The sequence below is a fragment of the Orbicella faveolata genome, unplaced genomic scaffold, assembly GCF_042242905.1.
Source record: "Orbicella faveolata isolate gen_17 unplaced genomic scaffold, um_ofav_v1 contig_24, whole genome shotgun sequence".
Taxonomy (NCBI): domain Eukaryota; kingdom Metazoa; phylum Cnidaria; class Anthozoa; order Scleractinia; family Merulinidae; genus Orbicella; species Orbicella faveolata.
The window spans coordinates 6,375,462-6,394,151 of NW_028301552.1; the positions used below are offsets into that span (position 1 = coordinate 6,375,462).

An 18,690-nucleotide genomic window follows, 5' to 3' on the forward strand; every position below is an offset into this window, starting at 1 on the left:
AATACGCTCTATTCCTCTCTCCCCTCCCTCAGGATTAGTTTCTGAGCATGAGCAGATATACAGGCCAAAATTACGCATGCGTTACCGGATGTCCGTGATTTACGGACATCCGGTAATGGCTGCTACCAGAGCCCTCCGTTTCTCCGACCACGTGACCAAAAGAAACGGAGGCTCTGGGGACGAGAATGGTATGCATACGGTAATGATGCGCACGCTACTTTCTTGTTTTTCAAGGTACGGGGCCAGGCGTACGGACGTAGGGACGTACCTACCTATGTGTGGACAGTCAAGTGACAACCAAATTTTTGAGATCGATGGGTTACCAAACTTTCTAAGGTCTGGGGCTCCGCTCGCCCGCCTCGGACGCGCTAAAAATATGATAAAAATATGATAAAAAAGAGGGCTATGAGCCGTCTAGGGATAACCATAGAGGCAAGTGGAGCCAGGCAGCCAATCAAGTGGCATTAACCTATAACAAGCTGATTAGCACGTAATCGTAACAATTGAAAATGTTCGCAGTCGCAGATAACCAGTGTTCGTAAAGCGAGGTTAATTTGGATCACCCTGGGTGCCAGAGTTTTTTTGTTTGTTTGTTTGTTTCGTTGCGAAGCCGCGAAGCCGCAAAATTAAAGCCGACAGACTTGATTTCGAAATTCGAAATTTCCCAGTATCGTGTCATCTGCTGACAGCTTAATTCCGATCATTGTGCGTGAGCAAAATATTTAGTAGATTATACATAAACTAAATAACTTGGGGAAAATGAAGTAACGGAGACTCTAATGCAATAAAATACATGATGCATGGTAAGTGAAAGTAATTCTGAGTTTGACCGAGAACATTCTTTTTAGGCAAAAGAAAGAAAGGGAACAGTTATTCTCTTTTCTGATAGATTAAAACACCGACAATCCGTCAGAGAGTAACAAATTGCCTGAGATGGTTACACAATCCCAACTGCTTCAAAGACGAGGCTGAGGTCATCATTTACGCAAGGTTTAGGTTGACCCCAGAAAGCTATCACTTTAGTATGCTAATTTAAAACATGGCGGAAGCTCCAAGAAATCGGCTACCTTCGGGTTATGACGAGGACTTTGTGGGTGCAGTTGAAGATGAGAATCTCGGTTTGATATGTCATTTGCCGCTCAAGGAACCAGTTCTAACGATATGCGGTCACAGGTTTTGTAAAGAATGCCTCGAAGAACATTTTAGAAGGTGCGACTTCTAGCCACAATTTCATTGTACTTTATATAACCATCTGAATGGCTTTCGTTAGGCCTAGCTTTCACTAGTGGTGTAAACATAATCTTATAAGCACGATAAAGATATAGTATATAGAAAGACCCAGAAATGTAAGCGGAAACACAGAGGTGGCTTTTGATTCAGTCCTGCGTTTCTCGGCCGCTTGTTTGGACTCGTATAACTTATCATTCAGTTTGCGCGTGTCGCTTTTGTATGTTTGCCTATGCAACAACCGGCCTCACTAAGCTTAATATGTTTAAGTTTCCTGGGCCGATTTTGACCAACCGAAAGAGTTGTAGTTTATTCAGTTGAAAGATATGAATTGGTTATCCGGCAATATTTACCCCTCAGGCCCGTTTTGAATGTCGCACTTTACATGCGCCGAATCCAATACTAATTTTAGTGGACTCGAATGAATAAGTTCGGCTGATTTGACTTAAACGTCGCATTTTTTTTTTTGCCGAATAAAATTGCTGAATGTGGCGTTTAAATCAACTGTCGAACTTCAGTCGTATATTCGACTGGATCAGTCGAATATTCGACTGAACTCGCATTTAATTGAAATATGTCGCATTTAATTGATTTAAACGTCGCATTTTACATGCACTTAATTCCGGGCAATTCGATTCGGCGCATGTAAAATGCGACGTTTAAACCGGGCCTCAGTCAGCGAAATAGTTATGTTCAGTCTTGTAGTTTATGCAAATTTTCGGAAATTTAATTGGCTCGATCAAGGATATCAAGATCAGTTTATAATTACTATCTGACTTTCAGCTTTTACCCGTCGCTTTTTTCTTGTGTCGAGCTTCAATTCTTCAGATCAACGAAGTTCCGCGTTATGTGTGAAATATTTCAGTAACTTAAACATAAAGTAACCGAAAGCGGGAGCTGTTTGAATACTAATGATCCCTCTGGCTCAGTTATCAGAGCATTGAGTTATTAGCAATCCATCAAGCATGAAGCGGTTAAATAAGGCTTGACTTGCTTTTATTACCTCTATTTCTCTCAAATGGTTTGTCCAGTATTAAACAGAACTCCTAAAAGACGCATTTAATAATGTTAGGCCTTTAGAAAGTGGACTGCATAGAAGTGTTTAAAAGGTTGGGACACAGGATTTATCTTCGTAGTAGAAACATAATTGGCCCTTAAATTCCATTTATTCGGTATTTGTTTCTTTCCGTGGTAAGCAACCCCATAATAATCAGTGTGATGAATGCAACATCACGGGGAAACTTACGCTATTTTAGTTAAAACCAGTAAACACATATTATTTATCAGGAGTACTTTCACTAAGGTTATGGGTCAGAATCCACATTTAGTGTGTTAAATTCACCAGCCTTTTTCTTTACTAGCCTGAAAGGAAAGCACTTTACTCGTTTTCTTATTATTAACACTTTTTAACAGACAAGAAGCTCAACACCAACCTATAACTTGTCCTGCTGACAGATGAGGTCTGGACCGAGGACGGGTAAATAATCTAGCTTGTTTCTCAGAAGTTCAGTGCTAACATTTAGACGATAAAATAACCAGCTTACGTTGAACTTGTAGAATGTGACGTGGAGTCAGAGGTAGATATTTCCTTTGTGGACTTTTGCTATTTCTTGATCTGTTTGTGGGAGCTTCTATATATTCTCCAGTTGAAATTGGAACACCCAATAGTTATATTATGAACAGGGGAAACTATGACATAGCAATTCATGCCTTGTCAGAGTCTGGGATAACATTGTTTGAAAGTCGTTGTTATAGTTGCCGATATTTACGTAATACCGGAAATACGCAGAAGTAATTGATAGTGCAAATTGAAGATAAGCATACGGTAAAATAAAATAACATGATAAAAGAACATAATAAAAGAAAACAAATGGAAACAATATATATGTTTCTTCGCGGATGTTCCGCAGACCATTAGGATCAATTGTTCTGCCTTTTTGAATTAAAAAAGCTTCCCTGGCCTTACGGATAGAGTCTCGGTTAGAAACGATTTTTTCGATGGGGATTAATTGCATGTCGTCAGCAGTGTGGTTAGGAGAGGACAGGAAATGTTCGGCGGCTGTAGTAGGTTTAGATTTGTTGTTGGGGTTATCTATGGAACAAAGCATGATTTGTTCTTTACCTTCTTATTTATTGACATAGCATTCCAATTCAATTCTCGCTTTTACTAGTATTGGGTGCTCGAGTACGTTATGATAACTTTTACTCGTTTTTCAGGATGTTTTCCCTGACAAAGCAACAGAAAGGAAGATTCTTTCTTTTGCCATCAAATGTCCAAGTGAAGGTTGTGACTGGACTGGTGAACTGAGAAGCAAAGAGGTAAAAAGCCTTTTATACTGAATGGCTTTATTGAAAAAACAACAATCGTGTGCATTGTTCAGCACTTTCCTGCGGGTGTTCGTCAACATTTCACTTCAGATTTGACTAACATTGTGCAGATGAGTCTTTCTTCTTTTATTTAGCGGTACTGACTGGTGTAAGTGCTCTCTTTAAAAATATACGGAACCAACTGAGGCGCATACTTTTTTTCTGTGCACCAGGTTCACTTGGCATCTTGTCTTTTAAAACTCGTCCACTGCACAAATGAAAACTGTCACGTGACAATGCAAAGGAGACATCTTGAGGAACATGTGACCATCAATTGCACCTGGAGAATCCTTGAATGTGATCACTGCAGTGAGCCACATCCAGTGTGTAATATGCAGGTAATATATGATTTGATTTGTTGAGATAATTGCAAATTTCATGACAGCGTCAGACTTAACGAAAGGGTCTGTAGCATGTTATTTCTAGCTATCAGCTACTCAATTAGTAAAACTCGTCGGTTTTATATATATATATATTATGCTGTTGCACACCAAAGAAAGCAGTTCGTTTTGCATCTGACTGTGATTTTAAAGTTGGCTAAGATTGTACATGTTCACTTGTTTTGTGGTTTCATAATTTATCATGAAGACTATCAAACCTAAAAGCTACATTCGCTGCATTTCTAAGCTAAAGCGTACATGCATTCTGGAATCCAATTCAACTGGAATGAACAAGGGCAGTAGTAGGCTACCCCTATAAAAAAAAACACAGCTCCTACACATGCGATTTGTTGAAATGTTGTTCGTGGATTTTCTCTTGCAGGATCACTTTGGACAGTGCAGCAAGTTCCCAGTAACTTGTTCCAATGGTTGTGGGGCTTCAATTCGAAGGGAAATGGTAAGACTTTTAGTTTTGTCTTTTGGGCTGGCGTACCTGCATTAATCGAGCTTACCTGTCAAAGTTTCAGGCCTGCAGTGTGAGGTATTTTAGTTGAAACATTTCAAAGGTTTGATCGACTATATGAAGACAGTGCCGGAATTCCTATACGGCCAGAGTTGCATGCAATTGTATGCAGAATAAGGTAATAATTTAGCCTACTATTTAATTTCGTAACTCCCGCCCGCTAGTGCAGTCGCTGCAATATTTCCAATAGAACACTTGTGCCATGTTGCTAGCCTATTAATTAGGGAGCTTAAGCAATGATGACGACGACACCAGAAATCATCACGACGCCTTGTAAAAAATGAATTTCTGTTTTCTCTTTGAAAAAAATAAGGTCAAGTTGGCACAACAGTTTTCTGCTTTTCTTTAAGTGGTTTGCACTAAGTGTGATACAGTGAGCAGTCCCAATCTATTCTATGGTTGGTCAGGTGATAGTTAGCCTCTTACCCAGATGCTCTTTGGGGTCCGTCGTCACGCAATCTTCCTCCCCCACGAACGTCTGCTGAAACAAAGAGCACATTCCTTACCCTTTGTTTGTAAAGATCAGCTGGAGATCACCTGAAAATTACTTTGGAGCCAACCGGCGCCGGCTCAATGTGTAATAAATAGCTAATAGTAAACTGAACGGCTCCCTTCGGGAGAGAAATACGATGCTAACTGTTTCGTGTCACGTCAACGGCAACGCTCTCAAATGAATTTTTTCTTATCCTGTCCGAGTTCATAGATTTACGAACACTTAATCTTTTTCACGCCAAAATACACTATAGTTTCTCTAGGGCGACTTAAACAGAATTAAATATCGTAAATTTCTCACAAACTCGATGAAAGGCCATAAGTCTGATAATTCTTGTATTTTGGGGTCTTGTGATCATCTCTCAAGTTTTAAGCAGACTTCCCGCAGGCTTCAGCACTTGAGAGGAAGTAGCCTAATTAACGAATGTTTGCCTACGAATACGCCCATTTCTTTCTTCATGTAAAACTCTGTAGCTTCTTGCCGATAAGTTATGGAAATACTCGTTGAAAGGTCACTCTGGTTTCCGTTGAAGCCTCTGGTAAATTTCTCTGGCTCCAAAGTCCGCAGCCGTGATTAGGACGCTGGAAAAAAAGGGAAAGAAATGTGCCCTTGGCAGCAGACTTTGAGCAGTGTTTGATTTTTTAATCCCATGTTGGTTGGTTCGTTTCTTCGTTCGTCAAGTGTTTATTATTATTATTATTATTATTATTATTATTATTATTATTATTATTATTATCATTATTATTATTGTTATTATTCCTTCAGATTCGAAATCACACTGAATATTATTGTCCACTAACCATAATCTCTTGCCCTTATGAAAAGATGGGATGTGAAATCAAGGTGAGTACATCAGCTTTTCGAGAACGCAAGCGTAGAAAATGTGCGCGACAATGCCGAAAGGTATTATGAGTCATGCTAGTTCACTATTGCTTGATCGTATGTCCAAGGAGAATCGTATACATTGTATTCAACAGGATTTGTGATTTTTCCTTCGATCACGCTGAGATCGTCCATAAACTTGATGATCACGGAAAGGTACTATCTCTTTGCGTCAACCTTTTTACGTTTCATTAGGAAATCCTTTCCCGAGACAGCTGTAGGTGGATACAGTTCACGATTTGAAGACATTATTGATCGTCGCAGTTATACACAACTTAACCAATTGTAAATTAAAGCCTGAAAAAGATCCAGGCTTGAAATAAGGAATTCGAACCATGACCTCTGCAATACCGGTTCAGTGTTCTACTAACTGAGCTACAGAGCCAACTGGGAGCTATGCCCGTTGGTGGTGAAGAATACAAGTGAATATATATGAAATATCATATATTTGAACTGCGGAGAAAGGTATGAAGACATGATTGATCATCGCAGTTATACACAACTTAAGCCTGAATTTTTTTTAGGCTTAATTTTACAACTGCTAAAGTTGTGTATATGACTGCGATGATCAATCATGTCTTTAAATCTTTCTCCGAAGTTCAAATATATATATTTAGTATAATTTCAGAACTGAACAAATAGTTTCCAGTAATCAGATTGGTCGAGCGATTCCTTATATGACGCTATATTCACCGCTTCAGGCGGTGAATATATCATTTTCGAGGCCTGGTTATTATGCTTGCCACCTTTGCCATCTCGGCAAGTAAACATGGCGAACAGTTGCTGAATCAAATTTTCATTTATTCAAAAGACATCACTCCAAGTCCAGGATATTTGGAAGGATGGAGAATTTTCAAAATGACCGCTGTCGCGCTTGGACCAAAAATCCTTTCAAGAATTCGTATTGAAGGAATTTAAGAATCGCAAACGCAGTGGTAACGTTGATCGCCAGCAGGTCAGATTGATTGATCGAAATTTATTTTTCTCCAAACTAAGACTGGTCATTTTCAGACGATGATGACAGGTGTGAATGAAGTCAACAACGATAAAACAAAGGTACCGGATGAATTTATTTTTCGTAGTGTTTCGCTTGTTTGTTTTACTGCCGAACTTGATGTGTAAATTGATTCACAATCGAATTAAGCTTACATGTAAGCTTATTTTTAAAACTACGTGTATACAAACGAACAGTCTATTTTAGTTGCTATTCTATGCTTCACCTATGAAAATTGTACTAAAACAATTATTCGCCGAAGGCGAGTTGAACATTGGTGAGTATTCACCGATGTTTATTTCGCCTTCGGCGAATAATTGTTAAATATTTCATATATTCACTTGTACAGTTCGTGATTGTTATAGTAGTTTTTAGATTTGTCGAAGTATTATACCTTGAGAGCATTTGAAACATCTATATTTGTAATTGTACTACACTGCTGAATTTACCATAGAACACAATACGTCCATTTTTGACAATTTAAAATACAGTCCTCCTTTGTCCACCAAGCATTCGTTACCAGCTCACTCAAGACAAGAACTTACTATTTGCAATGTTCTTTCAAAAGTTCATCTGTATTTGTAGGTTCAGCGAGTTCAAGTGGATTCCCATCTTCAATCAGCCACGAGACTTCATCTTGACTTAGCCTGTGTAAAATTAACTAACACAGAAGCTAAGTTAAATGAAACAGAACAGAAACTTGAAGCAACACGGAAAGTAGTGGAGAAACTCGACACGCGAATATTTATCTGGAGAATTAACAATTTTACTGATTTTTGGAGACAAGCATACTTTAGTGCAAAGACCGACCAAAAACCTAGTAAAGAAAGTGTTCCGTTCTATACTGATAGGACAGAAAGTTATGGATACAAGTTAAAAGTACGTATTTATCCTGAGGGCTCTGTTGGGCGTTTTTGCGGTTCAAAGGTGGTGGCCATTGTTGTAATGAAAGGTGAATATGACGCTATATTATCCTGGCCTTTCGAACAGAAAGTGAAATTTACCTTGATTGATCAACAGGAAGATCCAGTTGAACGGAAAAACATTACGCATCTGTTTATTCCGGCCAACGACCCAGAAGCCTTCGCAAGACCTTTGACAGGAGACAACAAAGAGCGTTGTGGTTTTCTTTTATCTTTCGCAAAACTTCATTCAAGGCGTTACCTTGTGAATGACACATTGTTTCTTCAGGTTGAGGTCAGCTCTCCATAACTTTCCGCGCCTGAAAACGTAAACGTTTCTCGGCACAATAGTTATAAAACAACTTTTTTACAGCCAAACAATAACTGCAGTTACCACGGGTGGGAATGGAAATAACCCGAAAGCGGTAAAGGGCCAGTTTGTTAAGTTAACCCAGTCACAAATTGAAATTTATCAGTGTACGGTCAGAGTTAACAAGTTTGGGCACCGATTTCAATAAATACTTCATGCGTGGCGAGCTTACAAAATAGCAAAAAGTAACACACTAAGATCCAATGAAAATACAGACTTTAGTAAAGGAAAACAAAGAGTATGTAAATTGATAAACAAGAGTGTTTTCTATTAAAGCAATTGCGCCGACAATCAGTAGTCAATCAATGGTTATTTTTGGTAACCAAAAAAAAAATCTCTAGATCGTTTTCATTGTTAGAAATGTCTCTAACACACCGCGAGATATTTTTGTATTTTACGCCCTCTTTGAAAGAATTAGTATTAATAAATCGTCTCTATCCTTAAGCAAACTACGTGGGTGGAAAAAGGCAACCTCTCTCCTTGTAGTCCATAACATGAAGTAACCCCTTCCCGGTTACCATATTCCAGCTAGAAGTCCTCTGTAAATGGATAGTTGTAGTCAGTCGATATACGATCTTGGATGTTGTTTGGAATTTAGTGTTTGGCTAATAAAGATTAAATGCAATGAAATAATACCTGCTTCTATTGTCTTTAATTTCCTTATACGCCCTGTTTCCTATCTAATCACCGTCTTTCCCCATTTACTATTATGTAAACAAGTAATCCCTCATCCTTACTCTGTCGTCATAAAAAGTTGTAATACTCGTCAAAAAAGAAAGAAAAAAAAAGATTCGCACCTTACACGGAAGAACAAAGCCATAAAGGCAGTTTTAGATTCCACAAAAACCCAGAGACATAATACAAAATGATTATTCAAACTCTTCTTTGCAAAAGGCTTAGGTTTTAAAGTGCCCATAATGTCCAATTTGTCCATTTTTTCATTTCATTCTGCATTTCACTCAATTAACTTCTGCGAAAAAAATTTTCAGTCGATTTGGTTAAAACGCAATTCTTTTTACTGAAATTTTTAAAAACTTCAAAATCGTATTTTCTTGCGGTCACAAGAATAACGTGCTCAAAAATGGCCACGTGACTTTAGCTTGTGACGTAGGTTTAGGAGCCTGGCTCAGTCTTGCATATAAATACACAAATCGTGCTAATTGTAAGCGGCAAGGCACCTTTCTGGCATTTTGAACTAAATGTAAACAACTGAAGCAAAATCCCACGTGTTTTAATACAAGTCAGCCACGCCAAGACCCAAATCACGTATTCCTGAACCCACTTCACGACTCGTTTCAAACTGAGGAAGACTAGTGGGAATGGTGGACCAAAATGGCGGCAAATTTGAACATCTTCAAAAAATTGTAAAAAACTTGCGTTTTATGAAGTGCACTGGGTGAAAGTAGAATGAGATGGAGAAATGGCCAAATTGGACATTATGGGCACTTAAACCTTACATTATATGTTGCATTTTAGTAAATGCTGGCCCCGGTCGCAATGTTTTGTCAGTTTTGACCGCAAAACAATTCAGGGCACCTATAATGATAAGTAAACATTATTACTCGCTTGGGGAGTAAGACATAAAGTGAAAGCATAATATATATGGGTGTAAAAAAACGTTTGCAATGGCACATTAATATATACATGAGCTACATCTGGCTCTGACAGGGATGCTTATCCTTCAATCCCTTTTCTGGTAACAAATTGTGTAAACATTGCATTCATCGTCTAGGGGTAAGCATGCCTCCACCCAACCGTTGCAGATGGCCTCCTATCACTATAGATTCCGGAGGCGTGCTACAGGCTTTGAGGCTTTAGTGAGTTAGCTAAGGCCTAGGGCAAACGTCGAATCCAAGTTGCGTCCAACAAATTAGACATAGCTGCGACAGAGTCAACTTAATTTCAGCGTGGTAACCAGCGTCGAACTTACGTCGATCCTATTTCACAAGTTGCACTTCATTAAAACACGGGAATAAGCTCGTGTCCCCGTGCTATTCACTCGATGCGCGGCAAGTTACTGCTAGGAATTGCTAGCGAAATCCCGATACTCGGCTCTTCAGACAACGGTAGACCCAGCGCGGCTCTCTTTAGGTCCCTGTCACAAGCCTCGCAGTATGCAACGCTTTTACCGGATGTCCATCCCTCAACGTCATCGTTTTCTTCAAACACTGAGCATTATTGCAGATAGGCAATTCGCATCTCAAGCATTTATATTTAGTGTTCATGATACAGGAACAGCACATTTCTATCGCACTGTGCGATGTCTGTAACAATTACTTTCGATAGCTCCCCTTCCCGGCATTCTCGTCCCCAGAGGCCGGGGGGGATAGCGTTTCGCAGATGGGGGAGTATGTATTTTTGCGACGTTTGCCCAATCCATCACATTTGAATCAATTATCAGTGCAATTTGCATGATTTATGAATTGAGTTCAGCGCGTGTTTAGAACGGCGTTTACTGAAACGCCGAGCCACTGTCGCATTATCCGACTCGGCAAGTCGAACTTGTGCTAGAGTCGAACCAATTAATCTGAGTCGAACTTAATTGCGGTGAACGTAGCACCATTCATGCCCCTCTTTCATTTAAGAGGTTCGACGAATTCAGTTCGACAAAGATTCGACGTTTGCCCTAAGCCTGAAGTAAGAAGGCTCGGCCTTGTGTGGTCAAAATAATATACCGTAAATCCTCGAGTAAGCGCCCCTTTCGAATAAGCGCCCCTCCTGTCGGCCAAAATTTAAAATAAGCGCCCCTTCCCCTTCCCCAATTTTGTGGACGAGTAGTGAGACAGCAAAGGATGTATAGTTTTCGTCGTGTAGTATTAGGCCCGGGGCAAATTTCTAATCTAAGTCGCGTAGAGTAAATTAAAAGCAGGTGCGATTTAATTCCAGCATGGTAACAAACGTCGAACCTGCGTCGATCCTCTTCACAAGTTGCACATCATCACTCGATGCGCGGCTAATTGCTGCTAGAACTTGCAAGCGAAATGGCGTTTGCTGTAACCACTGTCGCATTATCCGACTTGGCAAGTCGAACTTATGATAGAGTCGGACCCATTAATTTGAGTCGAACTTAATTGCGGCATTCATATGCCTATTTCAAAATAAATAGGTTCAACGAATTAAGTTCGACTAAGATTCGACGTTTGCCCCAGGCCTTAGATTTGTACATTGTTTCAGTTTGTGAACTCGTTAAGTTTGGAAAAAAAATCCAGGTATTAACGGTGCTGCGATTTAAACGTTAGGATCAGCTTTTTATGTCGATAAACAGCTTAAATTGCTGTCTACCCGCAGATGATGTATTAAAAGAATGATTACGTGAAGCCACGATTTGGGAAAAAATAAATATGCGACCCTCTCGATTAAGCGCTTCCCTCGAATAAGCGCCCCGCGTCTTCTCCTAAATTTGAAATAAGCGCCCCGGGCGCTAATTCGAGGATTTACGGTAAATGGAAAAAGACTGTTTTATCCCCTGATTTTATTTTTCTAACATATATTATATTTTTAAAATACAATACATCACACAATACGTCACACACACGCTGAGAATGTCACATAATCCCAGCGGCACTAAATATCAAAATATTGATGAGACTTGAGGTGGATTTTGTTTGACCCCAGAAAGCGTTCTCTTTCAAGTGATAATTTACAACATGGCAGAAGCTCCAAGAAATAGGCTACCTTCGGGTTACGTCGAGGGCTTTGTGGATGCAGCTGAAGATGAGAATCTCTGTTTTGCCGCTTAAGGAACCTGTTCAAACGAGATGCGGTCACAGGTTTTGTAAAGAATGCCTCGAGGAACATTTTAGAAGGTACGACTTGTAGCTTTAATTTGATTGTACTTTATAACCATCTGAATGGCTTTCGTTAGGCCTAGTTTTCAATAGTGGTGTGAACATCATCCTGAGCGCAATAAAGAGTAACTAGAAAGACCCAGAAATGTAGGCGGAAGCACAGAGACGGCTTTTGAATCAGTCCTACGTCTCTCAACCGCTTGTTTGGACTCTTAACACTTATGAGCTAGCCAATGCGGGCGCTTGTATATGTTTTTCTGTGCAACTAAAACCGGCCTAACTTAGCTTACAATGTTATAATTGAACTTCTTTAAGTTTCCTGGACCGATTTTGATCAACCGGACAGTTGTAGGCTGTTCATTTTGAAGATAAGAATTTGATTTCAATATTCAACCCTCAGTCAGTGAAAAACTTATGTTCAGCCTTGCGGCCTTCATGCAAATTTTAGAAAATTTGATGAGCTCGATCAAGGATATCAATATCGGTTCGTAATTACTCTCTGACTTTCAGCTTTTACAGGTCGCTTTTTCCTTGCTTCGAGCTTTAGTTCTTTAGATCAACTAAGTTTTTTATGCTTGAAATATTTCATTAACTTACTAAACATGACGTAACCGAAAGCGAAAGCTGTTTGATTACTAATGATCCCTCAGCTATCATAACAGTGATTAGCATTTTTTCAGGCATGAATTAAGCGGCTGAATAAGGCTTGAGTTGCTTTTATTAACTCTATTTCTCTCAGAATGGTTTCTATAGTTCTAAACATGATTCCTAAAAGACGCATTTAAGATAACATTAAGCCTTAAACAGGTAGACTGCGTGCATAAAAATTAGGGACATATGCCCTAATTTAGTAGTTTTAGGAACATAATCGTGGATTATTTCCTCGATTTCTTATTATGTTTATTTCCGCGGGAAGCTTCCCAATAAGAATCAGTGTAAAGGAGGTAAGATCATGAGGCCGATGAACTATTGATATATATTTTAGTTAAAATCACAGCACTACACAACTATTATATATCAGCAGCATTTCCCTCAAGGTACCAGTTAGTATCGACATTTTATGAGTTAAATTGGCCAAGCCTTTTCTTTACTAGAACATGAAGGGATTTGACTCATTTTATGCTTTATTTACTTTTTTTAACAGACAAGGAGCTCACTTCCAACCTATAACTTGTCCTACCGACAGGGAGAGTCTGAACCGAGACCGGGTAGCTTGTTTCTCCAAAGTTCACCGCCTAGTTTGTGTCAGAATGTGACACTTCCAGTGCGTTACTGAAACCCGGGCCACTCAGACAATGAAAACCGATCAGATGGCAGAACTGAAACAATAGATTCCAACATTTTCAAATCCAGCCAATCAAATGTCCTATTTTCAAATCCACCCAAGCAAATGTCCTACACAAAACAATGAAATCTCAACTTGTTCGTTGTGAGTGCTTACGAGACTACGGTGTCGCTTAGCAATAAATTGTCAAACTCGAACCGTTAGTACTTTCGCGTGCTTGAATTGAATTATATGCTGCACTTTCTATGGGGTAGTTGGTTGGTTTAGAAAATACATGAAAAGAAAAGCAGCGTAAGAGTATCACTTGTAAATTTATATCGCCAGAGTGTGGGGTGTAGGGTTTGAATATTGTCGCGGCTGTTTAAAAAAAAAACACTTCATGATCAAATGGAAACAGTCAATCTAATTAGTTTATCACGCTTGTCAATGTTAAAACCTGAAGTAAAGCAACAATATTTTCTAACGCGAAAGTCCTAACGGCTTGAGCTTGTTTGAGGCGTTGCCTTGAACTGTTTACAATGAACTACCATATTATCACGAGTGCCGGTTTATAATCATTACACCCGATTTCCGCCCTATTTCCGTCAAGTGGTCGCTTACGGGAGGTTAACAACAAAAGAAAATTCCGAAATTTTGGCTCTAAAAGTGGTCGTGGTCGCTTACGAGAGGTGGCTGCTTACAAGACAATCAAATATAGTGATTTGACTTGGAAACTTGTACATTTGGTATTTTGGAAAACTGGTCGCTGAGGAGAGATGGTCGCAACCGGAGGTTCGACTGTTTCTTCTAGCTTATATTGGGAACAACAACAAGCGTCCCAAAACTTTTGAAAAAAAGTTGTAGAAATGAAAAACTATTACATTGTAATGCACGCCTTTCCCAGCTTCATTGTTCAGTAAAAGTAGTATGTATCCTACCCCGTTTGGTCTTCTCGCTCATTAGCTCTAGTAAAGAAAGATTTATTTGTCCTCTTACTTATTAGTATAGCATTCCAATTCACCTGCTCTCATTTTTACTCTTTGGTTATTTTAACTTGTTGTTTAAGAATCTACAGAGAGGAAGATACTTTCTTTAGCCATCAAATTTCCAAGTGAAGGTTGCGAATTGACCGGTGACAGAAACAAAGAGGTAAAAAGCATATTACAGTTTCAACTCATCAACCAAGGACGCATCGGTCAGTCTCAATATGAAGTAAAATACTCGCCCATGATACTCGGAATAGCAGTGAGGACATGAACTATCAACAGCTCTGTGCATTTTCTCAGCCCTCAGAACTTTCCTGCAGTTATTTGTAAACGTTTTTCTCCAGGTTGAGACTAAGAATGTTACTGGGATTGTTATTCAGTTGCCTTAGTTACTTTAGCGAAACAGGGCTGTTCCTTATCCCAGATATTACAATTTCTTAAAAGCCCTAGTATAAAACTGAAAGATTAACTGAAATAGGCGAATCGCCTATTTAATATGTCAAACTATTCTCGCATTTTATTGGTTCTTACTTATTATCTATAGGAGGACAGACGTGTAGATTATGTCATTATCACTTTTTTTGTTTCTTTACTATATAAAAAAAATAGATTCCACGTTGACATATATCTGTTCAGTAGATCGCAGAAGACGTCAAGATGTGGTAAGAACATCAGTGACACACTCGCCTAACGTCTCGTGTGCCACTTTCATGTTCTTACTATATTTATTACTGTACAGACGCACGACAACATGGAATCTATTTATTAATGTGTAACAGATTCACTTGGCATCTTGTCTTTTTAAACTCGTCCCTTGTACCAACAATTCTGCTACGTGATAGTGCAAAGAAAGCATCTTGAGGAACACGTGACTGTCACGTGCCCGCGGAGGATCCTTGGATGTGGTTATTGCAGTGAACCACACCCAGAGTGTAAGATGAAGGTAAGATATGATTTAATATTATGAAATATCAATTACAATTTTCATAACAACGACAGTCTTAACGAAAAAGGGTATGTAGCATATCAATGCTAAGTGTCAGCCACTTAGCTGAATAAGTATAATGAATAAAACTGAGTTTTTAAAATTATCTTGTCACTCACTAAAGAAATCAACTTGTTTGGGGAAACAGTTTGTTTGATTCTCGCTAATCTTTACTAAGAGTATATATGTCGACTTGTTTTATGGGCACATACATTGTCAGTTATTATTAATATGAATAGCAATCCTGACTCGAAAGTTACATTCGCTTCATTTCTCGAAAGATAGAAGTGTAGAAAAATGCTCTGGAATCCAATTTGAATAAATAAGGGCAATAGTAGGCTACCCCCATCACAAACCAGTTCCTGCACATGTGATGTGCTTAAACTTTCTCTTGCAGGACCACATTGAAAAGTACAGCAAGTTCCCGGTAACTTGTCCCAACAGTTGTGAGGTTCTTACTCTCAGGGAAATGGTAAGACTGTCAATTGTACTTTTATGGCTGACTTCTCAACATATTTAACTCACTAAATAGTGATTAAAGTTTTGGGTTAGTAGCGTGAAGTTTGTAGTTGAAACAGGCGCACAGGCGCAATTTTGAATTGATTTTATAAAACTCGTTAACTCTCTCGGAATGTGTGCAAAAAAATTGAAGTCACGTCAATTGCATGTTTTTCCTCATATATTATTTCGTATTATTTCCGAGTTGCATTTACCTCTGTTTCAAAGCGAGTTCTGATGAAATTTTCTTACACGTTCATTGTGCAAATCAAACTCATTTTCATATGAAAGGTTGTGCACCAGAACTCGTTTTGAAACAGAGTGAAAAGAGCAACTTTTAATCACCTATCTGCTCCTTTGAAAAGTTTCCGTTCTCAAGTCTGTAGCTGTCTGTGAAAGGGATAATTTCTAAGGAAAGTATTAATGGAGGTGGAAGTCTATTTTTTTTTTTTTTTCATCCCATAATTCCCGTTTTAAGTCTGCATTCGAGCCAAGTGGCCGATGCGGCCGTCGCTTATCATGGTTTCTGTAGCATGAACCGACTAGGGCTATTCCCACTCCCTTCTGGACGGGACGCCAGTCCACTCGCAGGGTTCCCCCCCCCCCCCCCCCCCCAGGATTAAGTTCGCCAGCACCCATTTATACACCTGGGTAGAAAGAGGTACTGTGAGAGTATAGGGTATTGCCCAAGAAAACATCACGGGCCCGAACCCCAGCTAAGCCAGAACTCGAACCCGGACCGCTGGATCCGGAGACGAGCGCACGAACCGTGAGGCTACCCCGCGCCTCCCGTGGCCCATATCATTAGGCATACTTTACAAGTCTTGTTTTTTATAATGTACATTTAGGTTTCTACTTTATAAATTTTAATGAAACGAGAGTGGCCCTAAAATTGAAAATAGGTTTTCCCCGTCACTATCCCCCATCTTTTTGTTTTCGCATATGTGGCAAAGTATTATTAAACTCTAAACTAAAACTTAAACTCCAGTGCTTTGATTGAGAACACGGTCATTCGTTTTTTAAGCATTCATGAAACGACATGATACTGCTCAATGCTGCATGGAAAGTTTTGCATGTGGTACATTCTCGTACGTTCGAGCTGTAGCTCGTTCATTCAAAGTAGAAAATAAAGCAAAATCACGCCTGTTTCTTTCAGATTGCAAATCACACGGAAGACGATTGTCCTTTAACCATGATGCCTTGTCCTTATGAACAGATGGGCTGCAAAACAAAGGTGTGTACAGGGATAAGTTAAAGCACTTCCTGGCTTTCTTCAGGCGTGATTTCTTTAAATATTTCCGGAAATCCGAGGCTCCGCAAAGCGCCGAACTCTAGGCCTTCCAAATATAATATTTTTTTTTTTAGTTTAATGAAGTTAAAGCTACTTTATTTCGATAATTTTTATGGAACCTGTTGTTAAGCTAAGTTTGCAGGCAGGGCTTTCATAACAGACGTGACATGAAACTTTGCCGATGCAATGAGTATGAACCATTCATTACCAGCTATTAGTCTTTTGAATTATTTTAATAATTAATTAAGGATATATAACCTTTCAGTTAGATTACAAGGTAAAGAAGTTTGTATTTTCTTGTAGATTCAACGACGTGAAGTGGGATCCCATCTGCAATCTGCCATGAGACTGCATCTTGACTTAGCTTGTGTGAAAATAAGTACCACTGAAGAAACATTAAACGAAACTCGGGTTAAGTTAAATAGCACGGAAGTTAGGTTACATAACACAGAATTAAAGTTAAATGACATGCAAGATACAACAAGGAAACTGATGGAAAAAGTCGACAAACTCGAAAAGAAAACGAGGGGGGACAAAGGGAACACAACTGAAACCCAAAAAATAATGAAGGCGAAACACAAACCTTCCAATTTCCCACGGGTGTTTGTTTGGAAATTTATTAATTTTAGTGAAATTTTGAGACAAGCAAAGACCGGCGAACAGATCCTAAAAATAGAAACTACTTCCTTCTACACGGAAAGATATGGCTATAAGTTAAAAATAGGAATATATTCCAGTGGTTATGGTGATTGTATGAATACTCACCTCACGGTGTTCATTGTTGTAATGAAAGGTGAATATGACGCTGTATCACCCTGGCCTTTCAAAAAGAAAGTGACGTTGACATTGATCGATCAACAGGAAGATTTAGTCCAACGGGAAAACGTCATTGGGCAAATTGATGCAGACATCAGACCAGATTGCTTCGTAAGACCAATACAACATGAAGAGAACCCACGGTGGGCCGGGATTGTTAGTTTTATATCTCATGGGAAACTTTATTCACGGCGCTACCTTTTGGACGACACCCTTTTCCTCAGGTTGAGGTTGACTCGTGATACAGTTTTCTTTGAAGCGCCCAACGGATAGCCTTTCCACACGAAAAGAAGGAAAGAACGTAAAAGAACGTCGCTGTACACTATATATAGGCTTTCGGCGAATCGAATTGGCCGAAAGTTTTGTCAAAACTACATGTATGCTGGTTTTTTTAAGTCACTTTTGTTTGTCGTTTGCTTTCTGAGGCAGTTTAGGGTCTGGGTCAGGAATTAAAATGTTAAGGGGAATCATGGTTGGGCAGCTATATGTCTGGTTATTTTTGTCTTCCTGAGCTGAAATTTTCCCTGATTGTAAAACTCAGCGTCCTCTCTTGCCGTGACATACTATTTTCCCGGGACTATTTTATCTGTCTGATCAGGTAAATCGGCGAATTGGTGGCGTTTTTCACTTGTATTGGTCAACTCAATAAATGAGCGTTTCGATGCAAATGCAAATTATCTACCTTGCTACATGTACGTTTGAAATGAGCTTCCTTGTTTCCGATTTTAGAAGATATAAATGATCAGAATTCGAACGTTTTTGAAAAATTGACCTTTGACCTGACTGTGAGCTTTCTGCGCAAAGAGTGACCGTCATTCTAAACGCGAGACGACGGAATTAATTGACCTGCATGTTAAGCGCGTTTTCCTGGATTATCTTATTAAGGGACGAACCATTAGAAAAGTGATGGGGGTGGTAGGGGGT

The 18,690-nt window shown here is 39.3% G+C and overlaps 2 pseudogenes across 2 annotated transcripts; both read left to right on the forward strand.

Annotated features, from left to right (window-relative positions):
* Positions 1 to 1,010: 1,010 nt before the first annotated feature.
* Positions 1,011 to 8,771, forward strand: LOC110050521 (TNF receptor-associated factor 6-like; annotated as a pseudogene). Its single transcript, XR_016207704.1, has 8 exons — positions 1,011 to 1,209; positions 2,641 to 2,704; positions 3,445 to 3,546; positions 3,768 to 3,932; positions 4,357 to 4,431; positions 5,756 to 5,833; positions 7,452 to 7,745; positions 7,887 to 8,771. The product of XR_016207704.1 is annotated as a TNF receptor-associated factor 6-like (transcript).
* Positions 8,772 to 11,732: 2,961 nt separating this feature from the next.
* Positions 11,733 to 18,448, forward strand: LOC110050540 (TNF receptor-associated factor 6-like; annotated as a pseudogene). The gene is made up of 8 exons (XR_016207705.1): positions 11,733 to 11,944; positions 13,071 to 13,138; positions 13,788 to 13,799; positions 14,257 to 14,339; positions 14,956 to 15,119; positions 15,559 to 15,633; positions 16,816 to 16,893; positions 17,254 to 18,448. The product of XR_016207705.1 is annotated as a TNF receptor-associated factor 6-like (transcript).
* The last annotated feature ends 242 nt before the right edge of the window (positions 18,449 to 18,690 follow it).